Source organism: Ceratotherium simum, chromosome 19 (assembly GCF_057802395.1).
Source record: "Ceratotherium simum simum isolate JZ-2026a chromosome 19, ASM5780239v1, whole genome shotgun sequence".
Classification (NCBI taxonomy): Eukaryota; Metazoa; Chordata; class Mammalia; order Perissodactyla; family Rhinocerotidae; genus Ceratotherium; species Ceratotherium simum.
In genome coordinates this window covers 4,989,073-5,007,525 of record NC_141918.1, presented here as the reverse complement: position 1 = coordinate 5,007,525, position 18,453 = coordinate 4,989,073, and the positions used below count along the sequence as shown (strand labels likewise).

General features: G+C 40.0%; 1 long non-coding RNA gene across 1 annotated transcript in view; it reads right to left on the bottom strand.

Annotated features, from left to right (window-relative positions):
• Window positions 1-219: 219 nt before the first annotated feature.
• Window positions 220-18,453, bottom strand: part of LOC147914490 (uncharacterized) — a 68,713-nt gene continuing 50,479 nt past the window's right edge. The window contains exon 3 of the long non-coding RNA XR_015555213.1: window positions 220-537. This is a non-coding gene — a long non-coding RNA (uncharacterized LOC147914490). The remainder of the gene's footprint in view (window positions 538-18,453) is intronic.

Below are 18,453 nucleotides of genomic sequence, written 5' to 3'. Positions count from 1 at the left end.
GGTAATAAGGTATATGATAAATCCATTCTATATAATTTTCCTTGGTATAGGTTTGAATCAACTTACCTGTAAAGTGGGAACCGTTGTCACTCTGAATTTGCTTTGGTGTTCCATAATATAACTTAATTGTATCTAATAATTTTATGGCACTCTGTTGGGTGGCCACTTTAGCTGATATAGCCAATAAATAACCAGAATATGTATCAACAGCAGAGCAGGCATAAGTATAGCCACAAGAATTTGGCAATGGTCCAATGAAATCTATTTGCCAGGTATGGGCGGGAAATAATCCCTTTTGGATATGACCTTGGTAGGGGTGTGGAACTCCCCGTTTATTTAACTGTTGGCATAACTGACATTGTTGTACTGCAGTGGCAATATCATCATGGGTGACAAGGATTCCCCTTTGTTGTGCCCACCTGTATGAAGCTTGTTCTCCCAAGTGTCCACTCTTTTCGGGGACCCATTGTGCTAAGCCTGGGTTGTGCGTTGCACGAATCTGCACCAGCTGATCAGCATGAGAATTATGCTTTCGTTCTGCAGAAATTAAAGAACTGTGAGCATCAACATGAAATACAGTAACAATCGTGTTTTGACACCATAACCATATGTCTTCCCATAATTTCTTTCCCCATATTTCTTTATCATTAATTTTCCAATCATGTTTTTTCCATTGTGGCATCCATGTTGCCAAACCTTGTGCCACTGCCCATGAATCAGTATATATATAACATTGTTGCCCCTGTTCTTGTTGAAGTGCCTGATACACCACATAAAGTTCAGCATATTGGCTACTCATCTTATTTCCGGTGGTGACAATTGTTTGTTGGGTGGATGGGTTATAGGCAACTGCTTTCCATTTCCGTGAGCCTGATATCACTTTGGCAGAACCATCTGTAAACCAGGTATGTTTTTGTTGTTCTTCAGTCAATTGATCATATGAGACACCGCGTTTAACAGGAGATTCTGTTATATCAGTCTTAGGTGACACAGTTGGCTCACTGCTATATTGAGACACTTGTTCATGCAATAGAGACAACCCCTTTGGGCCAGGTTTGGCCCGGTCTTGAATATACCATTTCCATTTGATGATATTAAATTCTTGTGCATGTCCAATTTTATGAGTAACAGGTGTGCTATGAATCCATTGCATGATGGGTATTTGGGGTCGCATAATTAGCTCATGTCCCAGGGTAAGGCTTTCTGAGTCTATTAGAGCCCAATAGCAGGCTAACAAATGTTTTTCAAAAGGACTATATCTTTCACTGGAACAGGGAAGCTTGCGACTCCAAAATCCCAGAGGATAATGTTGGGCACCTTGTTTTTGCCATAGACTCCAGCTGGCATATTGATCAATGACATCTACCTGTAACTCAATGGGTCCCGGTTTAATTGGCCATAGATCTAAAGCAGTCTGAATAGCATGCTTGGCTGCTTCAAAAGCTTCTTTTTGTTCCATTCCCCATTCAAATTCATATTTTTTCCTGGTAACTTTATATAAAGGTGCAAGGAGCTGACTTAAATGTGAAATATGTGCCCTCCAAAATCCAAATAATCCAATAAATTTTTGTGCTTCCTTTTTGTTATGGGGTGCTGCAAAATCTAATATCTTTTGTCTAACTTTAGGTAAAATTTCTTGTTTTCCATTATTCCAAAGTATTCCCAAAAATTTAACACTTGAACTCGGGCCCTGAATTTTAGCTGGATTAGTTTTCCATCCATCCTCTTCAAGTGTGTCCATTACTTTTTCTAACTGTTGTTATACTCTTTCTTCTTCATTTCCTTGGATCATAATATCATCTATATAATGTACTATTTGGACATCATCAGAAGCAGGTACCTTTGCCAAGGTTTCAGCAACCTGTCGATGGCAGATAGTGGGACTATGCACATATCCCTGAGGAAGTCTAGTAAAGGTATATCGTTGTCCCAGCCACGTGAAAGCAAACTATTTTTGGACACTTTTAGGTATAGGTATGGTGAAAAAGACATTAGCCAAGTCTATGACTGCATACCAAGTGCCTGGATAACATTGCACTTTTTCTATAAGAGTAATCAAATCAGGGACGGCAGCTTGAATAGCCGGAGTCACTTTGTTTAGCTCTCTGTAATCTACAGTCATTCTCCATGTCCCATCACCTTTTTTAACAGGCCAGATAGGATTATTCCAGGCTGTAGTTACTCTGTGAAGGACTTTTACAGCCAAATAATCTTCTATGGTCTCAGATATTTCTTGTTGTCCTCCAGGGATGCGATATTGTCTTTGATTGACCACTTGCGTGGCAGGTGGAATTTCTACTTCATGATGCAAACATCCCACAATTACAGCATTAGTATGAAAAGACAAAGCTCTAATAGCAAATTGGTATTGTCCATCAGCCAAATTTAATGTCAATCCTTTTATTTTTTTTATTTATTTATTTTTTTTAGGTAAATATTTTATTTTATTTTATTTATTTATTTTTTTTCTAGGCACTAATTTTTATTATTTTTTATTTATTTATTTTTATTTATTTATTTTTTTAATTTTTTGTTTATTGCAGTAACATTGGTTTATAACATTGTAAAAATTTCAGGTGTACATCATTGTACTTCTATTTCTGCATGGACCACATCATGTTCACCACCAAAATACTAATTACAACCCATCACCACACACATGCACTGAATTATCCCTTTCACCCTCCTCCCTCCCCCCTCCCCTCTGGCAACCACCAATCCAATCTCTGTCCCTATGTATCCATCCATTGTTGTCACTATCTACTACTTAATGAAGGAAATCATACAATGTCAATCCTTTTAGAATATCAATCCCAATTATATATTCTGGTATTGGCACAATCATAACTAGATATGTGCGCCGGGGTAGTTGCCCAATTTGCATAGAAAGATTAGTGGTAACTGCCTGGATTTCTTTTCCTCCCAATCCAGTTATCAGAATTGACGTACCTTGAAACTTAGTTGGATTCCCATAGATAAGGGTGGCCTCTGCCCCTGTATCTATAAGTGCCTGCACACTAGTTGTAGATCCATTCTTCCAAAATATTTTAATTGGTACATGTGGTCTAATATCTTTTCTTATAGTGGCACTAATCGATACAGAGGTTTGGCCTTCCCCTCAATCACGTAAGTCAGCAAAAAGAGGATCCGAGGGAGGAGGCGGTGCACTAGGTGCAGTAGGCACTGGGTTGGAAGCATTCTGTATACTGTCCCTTCTATTTACTTGTTTTACATTCAGCCATTTTTCTTTATATAGTTTCCATAATTCTTTAGTGTCAACTCCATCAATCTGTTCTTTGGGTACTCCTGCCTGGAGCAGGGCCAAAAACATATCACCTCGAGTCATTTTATCCTTTTTAAAGAATGTTTCTCTTTTTTCCCTTCCTGGAGAGTTTTCAGTTGTCTGCCAGTCTCCCAAGTCTGCTAGCTGCATAATCTTATCTGCAAGTGTTGATATAGGGTTTTCAGTTTCATTCATGAGAAGGGTTGTAATTATTTGTTTGTATGCCGGAGGTGCAGTTTCTATCAACTTGTTTCGCACGTGGACACTTAAAGTCATTTCATTTAAAGCTTCACCACACCCCAGAAACACAGCCCGTTTCATGGTTTCTTCTCTCATCTTTTGGACACAATCTTTTATAGTATACCACGGTCTATTAGTGTCCGGCCACATATCATCCGTGGGGTATTTATCTTGAGCTCCTTTTACTGCAAGAGCCAATAAAGTTGTACCATCAGTGTCTTGTCCACGATCATTTGGGAGGTGAGCCTTCATGCTCCAATCTCTGAAAGCTCCCCGTATTACTGGATCATTGGACAAAATTACAAATTTAAAAGCATCTCCTGCTTCCAGATTAATTCCTGTAGCGCCCATATCATATAGGCGAACAAGCCAGGTTATAATGGCTTCCCCAGGCTTTTGTGTAGCCTGGGCTAAAATATCAGAAATTTCTTGTTGGTTAAAATCCTCAATCACATCTTTCCTTACAGAATGATTACCATCCATTTCCATCCGCCGACGGCGAAGAGGACGTGCCTCTGTGCATTTGAGTGGTTTTTCCTCTCCCTCATAATCAGTTTCAGAATCATCATCCCAGATATCACCATCCCATGTGTCTGGGTCCCACTTAGGACCAGCCGATGCTATGGCCATATGAACTTTTCGTTCACTTACCTTTCCTCTCCTCTTTCTATATTGATAATTGGCAACTCTTACAGCAGCCTTTTCTGCTATAGCTTGGTAGTTACGAGCCTGATCTCCCATGCATGATATTGACATTGAATCATAGCCAAGTGAGACTGCAAATCTGAATTTTCTTTTTCCAAGAGTGCCTTCTCTTTCTGTATCTTATCCCTATCTTCTATAGCTTGACGATAAGCAGTCAACAAACACCAACCTCGCCGTGCCAAAAAACAAACATCATCTTTCTTTTTCCTTTCCACCGTCTGCAAAGCTTTGGTCACATCCAACGGTTCAAATCGTCGCAGACGAGCATCCCAAGCTTCACATAACCCTCACCTACAAGCCCACTCCCCAGCCAGAGTGCAAAAGGGAGGGTCCTCCCATCCTGGAATTTCTTCCACCTTGGCTTCAGTTACCTTTCGTTTGAATAGGAAAGGCATCTCCTTAATCGAATCCTGCTCACAGCACCAATTATGTTATGAGAGGTTCGGGGATTCGATTGGAGATGTAAAAGACACTTTCCACTCCCAACAAATGGACTGAAGGTATATTTTATTATATAGAGGATAGTAAAGGCGACAGTCTGCAAACAGATCCGAATAGGTCAAATATTAAGAGGGAAAAAACATCAGCCCGACTGGAAAGGGAAAACATCCACATCGGCTGAAGAGAAATGACAGAAATCAACCGGAAAGAGAAACACCAGGTTGACTGAAAAGAGAACACATCAAATCAATTACTTCATATCAAATCAATTACTTCATATCAAATCAATTACTTCACATCAAATCAGTTACTCACAACATCCACGCCCCACTGCCGGGAGAGCCCTGTCAATCGACGTGGCTGGGCAAGGATCACACGTCCTGGGCAAGGTGTCCCTTCCACAGGTGGAACTCTCATTGGGTCTCAGTCTCCAGCAGTTTATATAAGCAGTTACAGAGTTTACAGAGCAAGCATCTAGTGTTCCCATGCACAAAATGGTTATCAGTGGCGTACGTGCACTGAGCCCTCTTGGCTAACATCCCAGCCCAGTAGTTGTGTACGTGCATTATTCTCTTTGGTTATCGTCTTAGCCTGGCACAGATGGCCAGTCCATCCCATGCTACGACGCTCCAAGAACCTTGAAATGTTACAACTTGCAACTCTCTCTGTGGGAGAAAGGCCAGTTCCCACCACACAGAAAGCAGCTTTGTATTTCTTTGTGTGCTGGTGGCTATAGGTCAATGGAGCGGCCAAACATGGCTGTACTCATGTCAAGACACCTACCTAATACGTAGACACAAGCACAGGGAAAGAGGCAAAATGAGGAGGCAAAGGAATACATTCCAAATTAGGGAACAGGACAAAACCCCAGAAAAGGAACTAAGTGAAACAGAAATGAGCAACCTACCCAACAGAGAGTTCAAACAAAGAGTGTTAAGGATGCTCACTGATGTGGGGAGAAGAATAGATGAACTCAGTGAGAATGTCAACAAAGAAATGGAAGATATAAAAAAGAACCAATCAGAAATGAAGAATACAATACTGGAAATGAAAAATTCACTAGAGGGACTCAAAAGCAGAGTAGAGGATACAGAAGAATGGATCTGCGAGCTGGATGAAAGAATAGAAGAAATTACCCAAGCTGAACAGGTAAAAGAGAAAAGAATTAAAAATAGTGAGGACAGTCTAAGGGACCTCTGGGACAACATCAAGTGCACTAATGTCCGTGTTATAGGTGTCTCGGAAGGAGAAGAGCGAGACAAAGGGGCAGAGAATCTATTTCAAGAAATAATAGATGAAAACTTCTCTAACCTAAGGAAGGAAACAGACATCCAGGTACAGGAAGCACAGAGAGCCCCAAACAAGATAAACCCCAAGAGGCCCACACCAAGACACATCATAATCAAAATGTGCAGAATTAAAGATAAAGAGAGAATCCTAAAAGCCGCAAGAGAAAGACAAGTTACATACAAAAGAAACCCCATAAGGCTATCAGCTGACTTCTCAGCAGAAACCTTACAGGCTAGAAGAGAGTGGCACGATATATTTAAAGTGCTAAAAGGAAAAAACTTACAGCCAAGAGTACTCTACCCAGCGAGCTTATCATTCAAAATGGAAGGAGAGATCAAAAACTTACCAGACAAGCAAAAATTAAAGGAGTTTGTCACCAAGAAACCAGTGCTACAAGAAATGTTAAAGGGACTGATTTAACGGGAAAAGAAGACCACAAATAGGAAAAATTATCTATTTCCGTGATAAGAGGGTAATGGATACAAATGCACAAAAAAGAGGTTAGATATGATATCAAAAACATAAAATGAGGGAGGAGGGGAGTTAAAGAGTAGAGCTTTCAGACAGAGGTCAAACTAAAGAGACCATCAATCCTGTATAGAAGGAGAAAGGAACCGAGAAGGACTACTAAAACACTGAGAAAAAAAAAAGTTAAAAAATGGCAATAAGTACATACTTATCAATAGCTACTTTAAAAGTCAATGGACTAAATGTTCCAATTAAAAGGCATAGGGTGGCTGACTGGATAAAAAAACAAGACCCATATATATGCTGCATACAAGAGACACACTTCAGACCTAAAGACACTCACAAACTGAAAGTGAAGGGATGGAAAAAGATACTCCAGGCAAATGGCAATGAAAAGAAAGCTGGGGTAGCAGTACTCATATCAGACAAAATAGACTTTAAACAAAAACTGTAGAAAGAGACAAAGAAGGACATTACATAATGATCAAGGGAACAATCCAACAAGAGGATATAACACTTGTAAATATCTACACACCCAATGTAGGTGCACCTAAATATATAAAGCAATTATTAACAGACATAAAAATAGAAATCGATAGTAACACAATAATAGTAGGGGACTTGAACACTCTACTTACATCAATGGATAGATCATCCAAACAAAAGATCAATGAGGAAACACTGGCCTTAAATGACACACTAGAACAGATGGACCTAGTAGATACATACAGAGCATTCCATCCAAAAACCAAAGAATACACGTTCTTTTCAAATGCACATGAAACATTCTCCAGGATTGATCACATATTAGGCCACAAAACAAGTCTCCATAAATTTAAGAAGATTGAAATAATACCAGGCATCTTTTCTGACCACAATGGTATGAAACTAGAAATCCACTATAGGAAGAAAATCAGAAAAGCAACAAATACGTGGAGATTAAACAAAATGCTACTGAACAACGACTGGGTCAATGAAGAAATCAAAGAAGAAATCAAAAAATACCTGGAGACAAATGAAAATGAAAACACGACATGCCAGAATTTATGGGATACAGCAAAAGCAATTCTAAGAGGGAAGTTTATAGCAATACAGGCCTATCTCAGCAAACAAGAAAAATCTCAAATAAACAATCTAACAATGCACCTAAAGATACTGGAAAAAGAAGAACAAACAAAGCTCAAAATCAGAAAGCCCTTCTTCTAAAGGGAAATAATAAAAATCAGAGCAGAAATAAATGAAATAGAGCCAAAAAAAAAAAAATAGAAAAAATTAATAAAACCAAGAGCTGATTCTTTGAAAAGATAAACAAAATTGACAAACCTTTAGCTAGACTCACCAAGAAAAAAAGAGGGAAGGCACAAATAAGTAAAATCAGAAACGAAAGAGGAGAAATTACAACAGACACCTCAGAAATACAAAAGATTATAAGAGAATACTATGAAAAGCTATATGCCAACCAATTCGACAATCTGGAAGAAATGGATAAATTCTTAGAATCATACAACCTCCCAAAACTGGATCAAGAAGAAATAGAGAATCTGAATAGACCAATCACCAGTAACGAGATCAAAACAGTAATCAAAAACCTCCCCCAAAATAAAAGTCCAGGACCAGACGGCTTCCCTGGTGAATTCTACCAAACATTCAAAGAAGATTTAATACCTACCCTGCTCAAACTCTTCCAAAAAATTGAGGAGTGGGGGAAGCTCCCCTAACTCATTCTACAAAGCCGACATTACCCTGATACCAAAACCAGACAAGGACAACACAAAAAAAGGAAACTACAGGCCAATATCACTGATGAACATTGATGCAAAAATCCTCAACAAAATACTAGCAAATCGCATACAACAATACGTTAAAAATATAATACACCATGATCAAGCAGGATTTATTCCAGGTATGCAGGGATGGTTCAACATTCACAAATCAATCAACATAATACACCACATTAATAAAATGAAGAATAAAAATCACATGATCATCTCAATAGATGCAGAGAAAGCATTTGACAAGATACAGCATCCATTTATGATAAAAACTCTGAATAAAATGGGTATAGAAGGAAAGTACCTCAGCATAATAAAGGCCATATATGAGAAACTCACAGCTAATATCATCCTCAATGGTGAAAAACTGAAACCTATCCCTCTAAGAACAGGAACTAGACAAGGATGCCCACTGTCGCCACTCCTATTTAACATAGTACTGGAAGTCCTAGCCAGAGCAATCAGGCAAGAAAAAGAAATAAAAAGGATCCAAATTGGAAAGGAAGAAGTGAAACTCTCACTATTTGCAGATGACATGATTTTATATATAGAAAACCCTAAAGAATCCACCAAAAAACTTTTGGAAGTAATAAATGAATACGGTAAAGTTGCAGGATACAAAATCAGCATGCAAAAATCAGTTGCATTTCTATACACTAACAACGAAGTAGCAGAAAGAGAAATTAAGAATACAATCCCATTTACAACTGCAACAAAAAGAATAAAATACCTAGGAATAAACTTAACCAAAGAGGTGAAAGATCTGTACACCGAAAACTATAAAACATTGCTGAAAGAAATTGAAGAAGACACAAAGAAATGGAAAGATATTCCGTGCTCTTGGATTGGAAGAATTAACATAGTTAAGATGTCCATACTTCCTAAAGCAATCTATCGATTCAATGCAATCCCTATCAAAGTTCCAACAACATTTTTCACAGAAATAGAGCAGAGAATCCTAAAATTTATATGGAACAACAAAAGACCCTGAATAGCTAAAGGAATCCTGAGAAAAAAGAACAAAGCTGGAAGTATCACATGCCCTGATTTCAAAATATACTACAAAGCTATAGTAACCAAAACAGTATGGTACTGGCACAAAAACAGACACACAGATCAATGGAATAGAATCGAAAGCCCAGAAATAAACCCACACATCTATGGGCAGCTGATCTTCGACAAAGGAGCCAAGAACATACAATGGAGAAAAGAAAGTCTCTTCAACAAATGGTGTTGGGAAAACTGGATAGCCACATACAAAAAACTGAAAGTAGACCATCACCTTACACCATACACAAAAATTAACTCCAAATGGATTAAAGACTTGAATGTAAGACCTGAAACTATGAAACTTCTAGAAGAAAACATAGGAAGTACACTCTTCGACATTGGTTTTAGCAACATATTTTCAAGCACCATGTCTGACCTGGCAAGAGAAACAATAGAAAAAATAAACAAATGGGACTACATCAAACTAAAAAGCTTTTGCACAGCAAAGGAAACCATCAACAAAATGAGAAGACAACCTAACAATTGGGAGAAGATATTTGCAAACCATACATCTGATAAGGGGTTAATCTCCAAAATATATACAGAACTCATGCATCTCAACAACAAAAAAACTACCAACCCAATTAAAAAATGGGCAAAAGACCTGAACAGACATTTCTCCAAAGAAGATATACAGATGGCCAACAGACACATGAAAAGATGTTCAAAATCATTAACTATCAGGGAAATGCAAATCAAAACCACAATGAGATATCACCTCCCGCCCGTCACAATGGCTATAATTAACAAGACAGGAAACAACATGTGTTGGAGAGGATGTGGAGAGAAAGTAACTCTCATACACTGCTGGTGGGAGTGCAAACTGGTGCAGCCACTATGGAAAACAGTATGGAGATTCCTCAAAAAATCAAGGATAGAACTACCATATGATCCAGCTATTCCACTGCTGGGTATTTATCCAAAGAACTTGAAAACACCAATACGTAAAGATACATGCCCCCTGTGTTCACTGCAGCGTTATTCACAATAGCCAAGACTTGGAAACAACCTAAGTGCCCATCAAGGGACGAATGGATAAAGAAGCTGTGGTATATATACACAATGGAATACTACTCAGCCATAAGAAACCATGAAATCCAGCCATTTGTGACAACATGGATGGACATTGAGGGTATTATGCAAAGTGAAATAAGTCAGAGGGAGAAAGTCAAATACCGTATGATTTCCTTCATTAAGCAGTAGCTAATAACAACAATAAACAAATACATAGAAACAGAGATTGGATTGGTGGTTGCCGGGGGGGAGGAGAGAGGGGGGAGGGCGAGGGGGATAGTTCGGCACATGTGTGTGGTGATGGGTTGTGGTTGGTGTCTGGGTGGTGAACATGATGTGGTCTATGCAGAGGTGGGCGTATAATGATGTGCGCCTGAAATTTTTACAATGTTATAAACCAATGTTACTGCAATAAACAAAAAAAAAAAATTAAAAAAGATTAATTAAATCGTGTGTTATATCAATGTCTCAACAGTCCAAATAGCTATTAGAAGTAAGAGTAGAGGGGCCGGCCCCATGGCGCAGTGGTTAAGCGCTCGCGCTATGCTACTGGGGCCTAGGTTCGGATCCCGGGCACGCACCGACTCACCACTTGTCCAGCCCTGCTGAGGCGGCGTCCCGCATACAGCAACTAGAAGGATGTGCAACTATGAAGTACAACTATCTACTAGGGCTTTGGGGAGAAAAAGGGAAAAAAAGGAGGAGGATTGGCAATAGATGTTATCTCAGGGCTGATGTTCCTCACAAAAAAAAAGAAGTAAGAGTAGTACTAGACAAGATGACAGGACTCAGAATTAGTCTGAAGTCTCTTTGGGGTGTTTCGGGTGGTCCCCAGCTATCTGGGGGACAAAGAGGCGGGTGCACAGCATTATAAGCCCCGTAATATAAAAACCAGAATTCTCTATTCCGTTCTTTGTTTGCACTTTGATTCCATTAGCCATATAGATATTTCTTTGTTGTAGTGCTGGCTAATAGGTTCTGACTAAAGCTAGGGACAATAAGCCTCTAATTAGCATGCTTAGTGAAAAATCTTTTTCTGATATAATGCTTATTTGCTCAAGTGCTTCATTTTAAGCGGTACAGCAATTAGAATCTCCTGTGATAAAACTGAAGGCAGAGAATAGTCTTTAAAACATTCTACTGAAGATAAACCCAGACCCAGTTTTAGGAAAGGAAACTTGTTTTCAGATTTAAATCTGTGCTATACCTTGTAACTTTCCTGTTCTTTTCCTGTAACCATAGAAAATGCCTTTCTACATTATTCCCCAAAACTTCTTATAAAGCTCAGAATCCAAAAATTTAACACTATCTTCTGGGTAAGGCTTTTATCAATATCTAAGCTCTATTAATTAATTTATGTGCAATGGTGTTCAAACCTGGGTGGGTAACCCAGCTATGTCTGTATATTAAAATTTAAAATTTTTAAATTTCTTTATTTGAAAGAAGTGTTGTCAGACTCTGTTAGCTTCTTAATCCCTTGGTTAAGGAATTAATAAAATCACTGACTCTAGATTTTTTTGTCTTAAATTTAGTGTTTTATTTTTGTTTCTATGAAGGTTCTGAATACGCCAGGTGCCAACACTCAAGGAGAAAATGGAGACGAGAGAAGAGAATGTGAGCTGCAGACAGGGCAGTAGTGTGGATCTGTCCCCAGCCCCACGCAGCCAACAAGAATCATCTCCCTGGGTTGTGGCTTCTCCTTGGTGGGAGTCAACTCTGCTAAGTGCCCTTAGGGACAAGCTAAGTAAATGAAAGGGGATTTTACAGAGACCACCGTGTAGGCCAGTAACACGGAGAAATCCAGCTATAAAAGCATCATTTTTATCTCTCAGCCAGCTATTTGGAAGATAGTCTCACAGTTAGGCAGGAAACTTCATTATCAGTTTAATTAAACAAAGACATCCTTTACTACTCTATTCTCCATTTCCCACTACCTCTGAAGAAAGAAAACTCCACAGAATATGTGAAAAAATAATTTTTTATCTTGGTGATTTTATTCCAAATGTGGAAAAGACACATTGTTCATGAAAACAATGCAGCCCATGCTAAAGTATCTACAGATACCCCATCGGCCCCAGGGATGGGGCCTTGAGAACTGTAACTATTTCTCTTTTGCTGGATGGCATGATGTTGAGCTTTGTCTGTAGGGGATGCAGTAGGGCACAGAAGAAGAAAGTGTGCTCCTATCACCAGGCTTCTGCAGGGCGGTTGGGTTCTCCAGCACCTCGCTCCTACAGCGTGGGTGGCTTCTCTCCCCCTGGCTCTTGCAGCATGGACAGCTTCTCCAGCAGCGGAGTTCTACCGCAGGCAGCTTCTCCAACCAGCTCCTCAGCACTAGCAGCTTCTGCAGTGCCTCTCCTGTGCCAGGCTCCTGCAGCACGGGTAGTGTCTCCAGTGCCTGGGTTCTCCAGCACGCAGCTTCTCCGGCATCTGGCTTCATCGGTGTGGATGGTTTCTCCATTGCCCTGCTCCCATAGTCTGTGGCTTCTCCAGTGCCGGGTTCCTACAATGCACCACTTCTTCAGTACTTGGCCCCTGTCAATACATGTTGGTCAGCAGCAGCCAGTAACTTCCTGATACTCTTTGGGTGATATAATGCCACCAAGACACTGCCCCTTAAACGGCTTCTCCTGGCACACTCTCGGGAAGCTTTGTAGTGAGTTCCAAGGCACAGCACCTTTCTGTGGATAGTTTTTCCCAGAGGGTGGATTTTCAGCCAGTTCTGCTAGCATTACCTCTCAGTGACTTCAACATCTAGTGAGCCAGTCATGTTATGTCTTTTCCAACAAGGTCTGGATTTTAGCTCTGGTGCAAGGTAGGGAAGCTGCCTCTTCTTGTCTCAGCCCTGGGGTAGTGGCTGCTCCTTATATCTGCTGTTGCTACATTCTTTAGAGTTCTCTTTAGTTCTTACTAGCCAATTCCTCATTACCTCACTTCCATGTTATAGTTAATAATTCCCTATATTGAACTTTCCTTGATCAAATTACTGCATGGATTCTGTCTCTTGGGGGACTCTGACTATATATTTACTAAAATATGTCTTGATGTCAATCATTCTGTGTTAGTTTTTCCAGAGAAATGATGAGCTTTTCATTTGTAGATTCAAGTCTTATTTTATTTCTGTAAACTTTTTTTTAATGACACTTTTAATATTTTTCCATTACCTTTATTTCCATTCTCTCAGGAATATCAGTTATATGTATATTGGATTTCCTTTACCTTCCATAGCTATCATTTTCACTTCGATCTTTCACCATTTTTACTTTTTTTTTTTTTTTATTATTCTTTCAATCCTGCTTTCCATGTGCCTGAAGTTTTTTCATGATTTTTGTCTTAATTTCCGGAATGGCTTTATTTTTCTTTCTCATTTCTTTTGTGCATTTGTAAAATTATCTTAATTTTGTTGTTTCACTGTATCTTTGGTCTTACATAATTCTGTTTTGAGGTCCTACTTTATAGAAGCATTTGTTTTACATGATTTCTATTTTGTTACATTTTTCATCTATTCCATGACAACATAAATAGGAATATTTTTCATCTTCATATTTTTCTAATATATTCATATAAATCTTGTACTGCCTCTAATTACACATCTTTAGATGAATTTCCCCCACACCAGGAAGTTCTACTTAATTTCCTTATAAAGCAGGCTTGAGTGTGCATGCCTTCTATTAACCTTTATTTCACTTCAGCCAAGAGATCCAAGTAACTTCAGATATGCTCACGATACAGAGTGTGGTTTTTCCACGCTGCCTCATCAGGAGACTGCTTTGTATAAGCTTGTGATTCCTCAGTCATCCCCCTCTCTCCTGCTCTTCTCTGTGCCACTACCTTTGAACTACTAAGATTTTTCAACTTGGTGATTTGCAGACATGGAAGTCCTTTCTTGAAAGGCTCTTACATTCCCACTTACCTTTTGCTGAACTTGGCAGCCCTTCCTCGTACTGTAGTTGGAGATAGAGTTTGCATTTCTGTTTCCTGTTCTCTTTCGGAATGACTTCCAATGGTAAACAGGTCTGTCTTTACACTGGTATTTTAATACTAAAAATTCGTTGGGATTTATAAACTAAGAACTGTATGAAGACAACCAAAGTTTGTGTAGCGACTACACTCAGTCTCTAGAATGAGTGCTAAGTATTAATTTAAGCTCATTTTGACGTGCATTAATTTAAAAAATACAAACATTATTCAGTTATGATATTATCTTTCAGTTCACAGTAGATAAATGTGACCCAAGGAACAATCTCTGTTCTGGTCTGTTGTTCACATTTCCTTGCGTTGTCTCAGTTATTCTGATATCCTCTGTGTGCTCCATAATACTTTGCTCTGAGAGGCTTGCCCTGGGTTTTTGTTTTCTCATTTTCGATTCCTTACTATTTGCAGTCAGCCCTCAGACTATGATTCTGTTGTGATCAAAGTTCATGCTAAAAAAACGCTTTGTTTCTTTTATTTTTTTGGTAAGGGAGATTGGCCCTGAGCTAACATCTGTGCCTATCTTCCTCTATTTTTTTGTGTGTGGGACGCTACCACAGCATGGCTTAATGAGCAGTGCATAGGTCCGTGCCCAGGATCCGGGCCTGGAAACCCTGGGCCCCTGAAGCAGAGCGTGCGAACTTAACCACTATGCCACTGTACTGGCCCCAGCTTTCCTTCTTTTTGATGTGGTCTGAGAACTTCAGGAGGCTCAATTCCCTGTTAATGTAGAAATAGATTTTATGGCTTACTTGGCACTTCAGTTTTCTCTATAGCCCAACTTCTCTTTGTCTTGATTTTTTCTTCTCTCACTAGTGGCTGCATTTTCTATGTTCTACCATGATCTACACTGTCTACTACAATTAGGTCCTGCAGAGGCTGCATCAATGGGAAGATTGTTTAAGTCCCTCCTGGTGGAAATAGTCACTTCCTATTTGTTGTATACATTGAGTATGTGATCCTCCAACTTGTAGCAAGAAGATATACCCCTAACATCATTGACCTCTTCTGCATATCTAACAGAAGCTCAGGGAAGAGTGGAGGAGATACTAGTATTTAGCTATTTCCTGCTTAATATTTTATAGCTTATATTGCCTCCTCCAAGTATCAATTGCACTGTAACAGAATCATTCTGGTGAAAATTCTTGATACAAAGAAATGACTCTAAAGGTTGGAATTTTAGACTCTTTAGCAGGTTAGTGGTGGAAATATTTTGAGAAGGATGAGAGCCTGTGTACCATTTTATTAAACAACTAGGCAGTCAGCCTCATCCATCTGTAAGTAGAGGAAATCAAAGTCCAAGGGCTGAGTTTTTCTCCCTTATATTGATGGGATATGAATGAACTGTGGGAGAATGTTCCATAAGAGAAGGAAATAAAATTTGGTACAACAAGGACAGGCTATGGAAAAACTCTGTGAGCAGGTTCATTGTTGCCTAGCGGCAATAATGACACTCCTAGGAAACTCGAGTCCTTGGGCTTTACAGCCTCTGGAAGAGTTACAAAGATGTTACACTGAGAGGTAATTGAAAAGGCTAGTTTAGAAAGAGGCCATTTTTATGTATTCTTCTAGATACCTGGCACACAATGTAGGTTTAATAAATAGTACATAAAATGTTACCTCTAGGGAAAAATTCATTTTAGATCTCCATTTTCTCTGCCACAGAACAGAATGTGAAAGTAAGGCAAGAGAGATAAGGATTTATACAGCAGTCCCAGCTGTACATTTAACGTGGTGTTGGAGTGTTGATGGTAAATGTCTTCTGTTTGGGGGGAGATGAAACAGTCCTCTCAGAGGTCATTTTAAGACTTTTACCAATATTCTGTTCAACTCTTTTTAAAGAGTGTATGCACTGGTGTATGGGTGATTTAGGAGAAGCAGAAAAACTGAGGTTTAAAATACCAGAAGATTAGACTTCATTAGCTTGTTAGGTTTGTAGCACTTAGAAGACTGAACATAGAATGATTTCCATGCGTGAAACCTGTTCTCTTGTATAAGACGGAACACATCTGATGAGGAGCAGACCTAACTGTTACCTTTGGATGGACGTGGCTACATAATTTGTGGGGCTTGGTGCAAAATGAGAATGCAGACCCCCTTGGAAGAGTTACAACAGAGCATTAAACCAAGTAGGGGTTCTTCTGGGTGCTGGGCACTGTGCAGCTGAATGGTGTTCATGCACATGAAGCCAGCCCTGCCATCTCTGCTTGCACAGGATGCCAGGGAGATTTTCTCATCCTCCAGATGTCTACCTGTCTTCCTCCCTATTCTACTACTGATGTCTGCCATCTTATCTTGTACGCTTACACCCTCTCCCTGGTAAAAGACAATTGTTCTTTTTTTTTTTTTTTTTAAAGATTTTTTTTTTATTTTTATTTATTTTTCCCCCAAAGCCCCAGCAGATAGTTGTCTGTCATAGCTGCACATCCTTCTAGTTGCTGTATGTGGGACGCGGCCCCAGCATGGCCAGAGGAGCGGTGCGTCAGTGCGCACCCGGGATCCGAACCCGGGCCGCCGGCAGCACAGTGCGCGCACTTAACCGCCAAGCCACGGGGCCGGCCCAGACAATTGTTCTTAAGTTATCAGTCACTATAATCTTCAAGGGTATGAGTTTTGTGATGCTCAAAGCTGAGTGCAGGTTTGATATGTGATAGGATGGAGACAAACCAGGAGTGGGAGAGAGACGAAGGGTAGGAGGCCATGAGAGGCTGCCAGGGCACAGCATGAGGGTCCTGAGTACCTGGGGCAGGAGGCCCTGTTGAGGGTAGGGTCCCTGAAATGGCCTAGTCGGAATGGATTGAAGAAAAACATTTTTGTTTCACTGTTTTACGTGGGTTTTATGTTAAGGTGGTCCTTTTCAGATTGCGAAGATGGTCGTGGACTAAACTGCTGATCTTGGTGAGTCGGGGAGTCTGTATGTATGTGCTAGGGAGTTGTAAACTGGAGGCGTTAAGGATGAAGGGAACCACTTGTCTAGCCTGCAAATGCTGGGCTCTTCTTTCACGCCTTAACGGATCCTGCAGCGGTTTACTCCCTCTCCTGCCTAGCAACTCCAAAGCCAGCTCCCCAGAAAAGCTTCCATCCTGCCTCACAATACACCTGCTCATTACTTCAAAGCAGAAGTTGCATGTTTTTAATGTAGGAAAATAGGAAAAGGATCTCAACTTTCACAGTGAAACATCACTTATCTGTATACCTGTGTGGTGCACAAACCATGAAGGGCAGGATATCGGTTACCTAGTGTCACTATAATGCTGTATAACAAGCAACTGAAAAAGCCCAGTGGTTTGCAAAATAAGCATTTATTTAGTATGTAAATCTGTGGTGTTCTCTGGCCTGGGCTGGGCTTTGCAGGGCTTGCTCATATGTCTGTGGTCAGCTACACAGGGCAGCTCGGCAACTCTGTTGCTCTTGGCTAGGCTTGCCCTCATGGTGGGGAGTTGGCAGGCTACCGGTTGATCTAGACATTCTTACCTATCAGATAACTCGGCTTCACTCCACATGTCTATTGTCCTCTTGTAGGCTAGCCTGGACATGTTTTCATGGCAACGGCAGAGGGCAAGAGGCAGGCAGAATCATAGAAATACTTTGTCAAGCTTCTGCTTGCATTACATCTGTTAACATCCTATTGGCTCAAGCAAGTTTCAAGATCAGCCTAGATTTAAGTGGTAAGGAAATGGATTCTGCCTTTTTAGGGAGCAGAACTACAAAGACATATGGGAAAGATGTGGATAAAGGGAGGAGTGAAGAATTGGGATCATTCATACAATCAATTTACCACAGTTGGTAATATGTGCATTTACTAGTGACTCTAATAGTCTATCAAAAGTCCTGCTAAAATTATTGATATTTAGATTAAAAGGACATGCTCAGTTTTTTCCTTTTCCTTTTTTAAGCTTTACCATTGAATCAAGTTGGATCACTCAGAAAATCTTATACCCATATACCAGTTTTAAATTTATTATCTCTCAGCCGCATTCCACCATTCCGTGCCCTGCTTTGTGAAACTGGAGCTGAACCCTGTAAACATTTCTCCTTCGCCAGGTGGCTTGATGTGAATCTTTGTCAACACAGGGTGCTAGAGGGACCCTGTTGAGCTGATGGTGGCAAGAAGTGACTTCCTTTCCAGGTTCCAGTACTCGTTCCATTTTATTCATTGTGGAAGTCAGTGGATCAGTGTGCAGATGGTCCAGTGGGGCTCTCCTCAGTGGTTCTCAT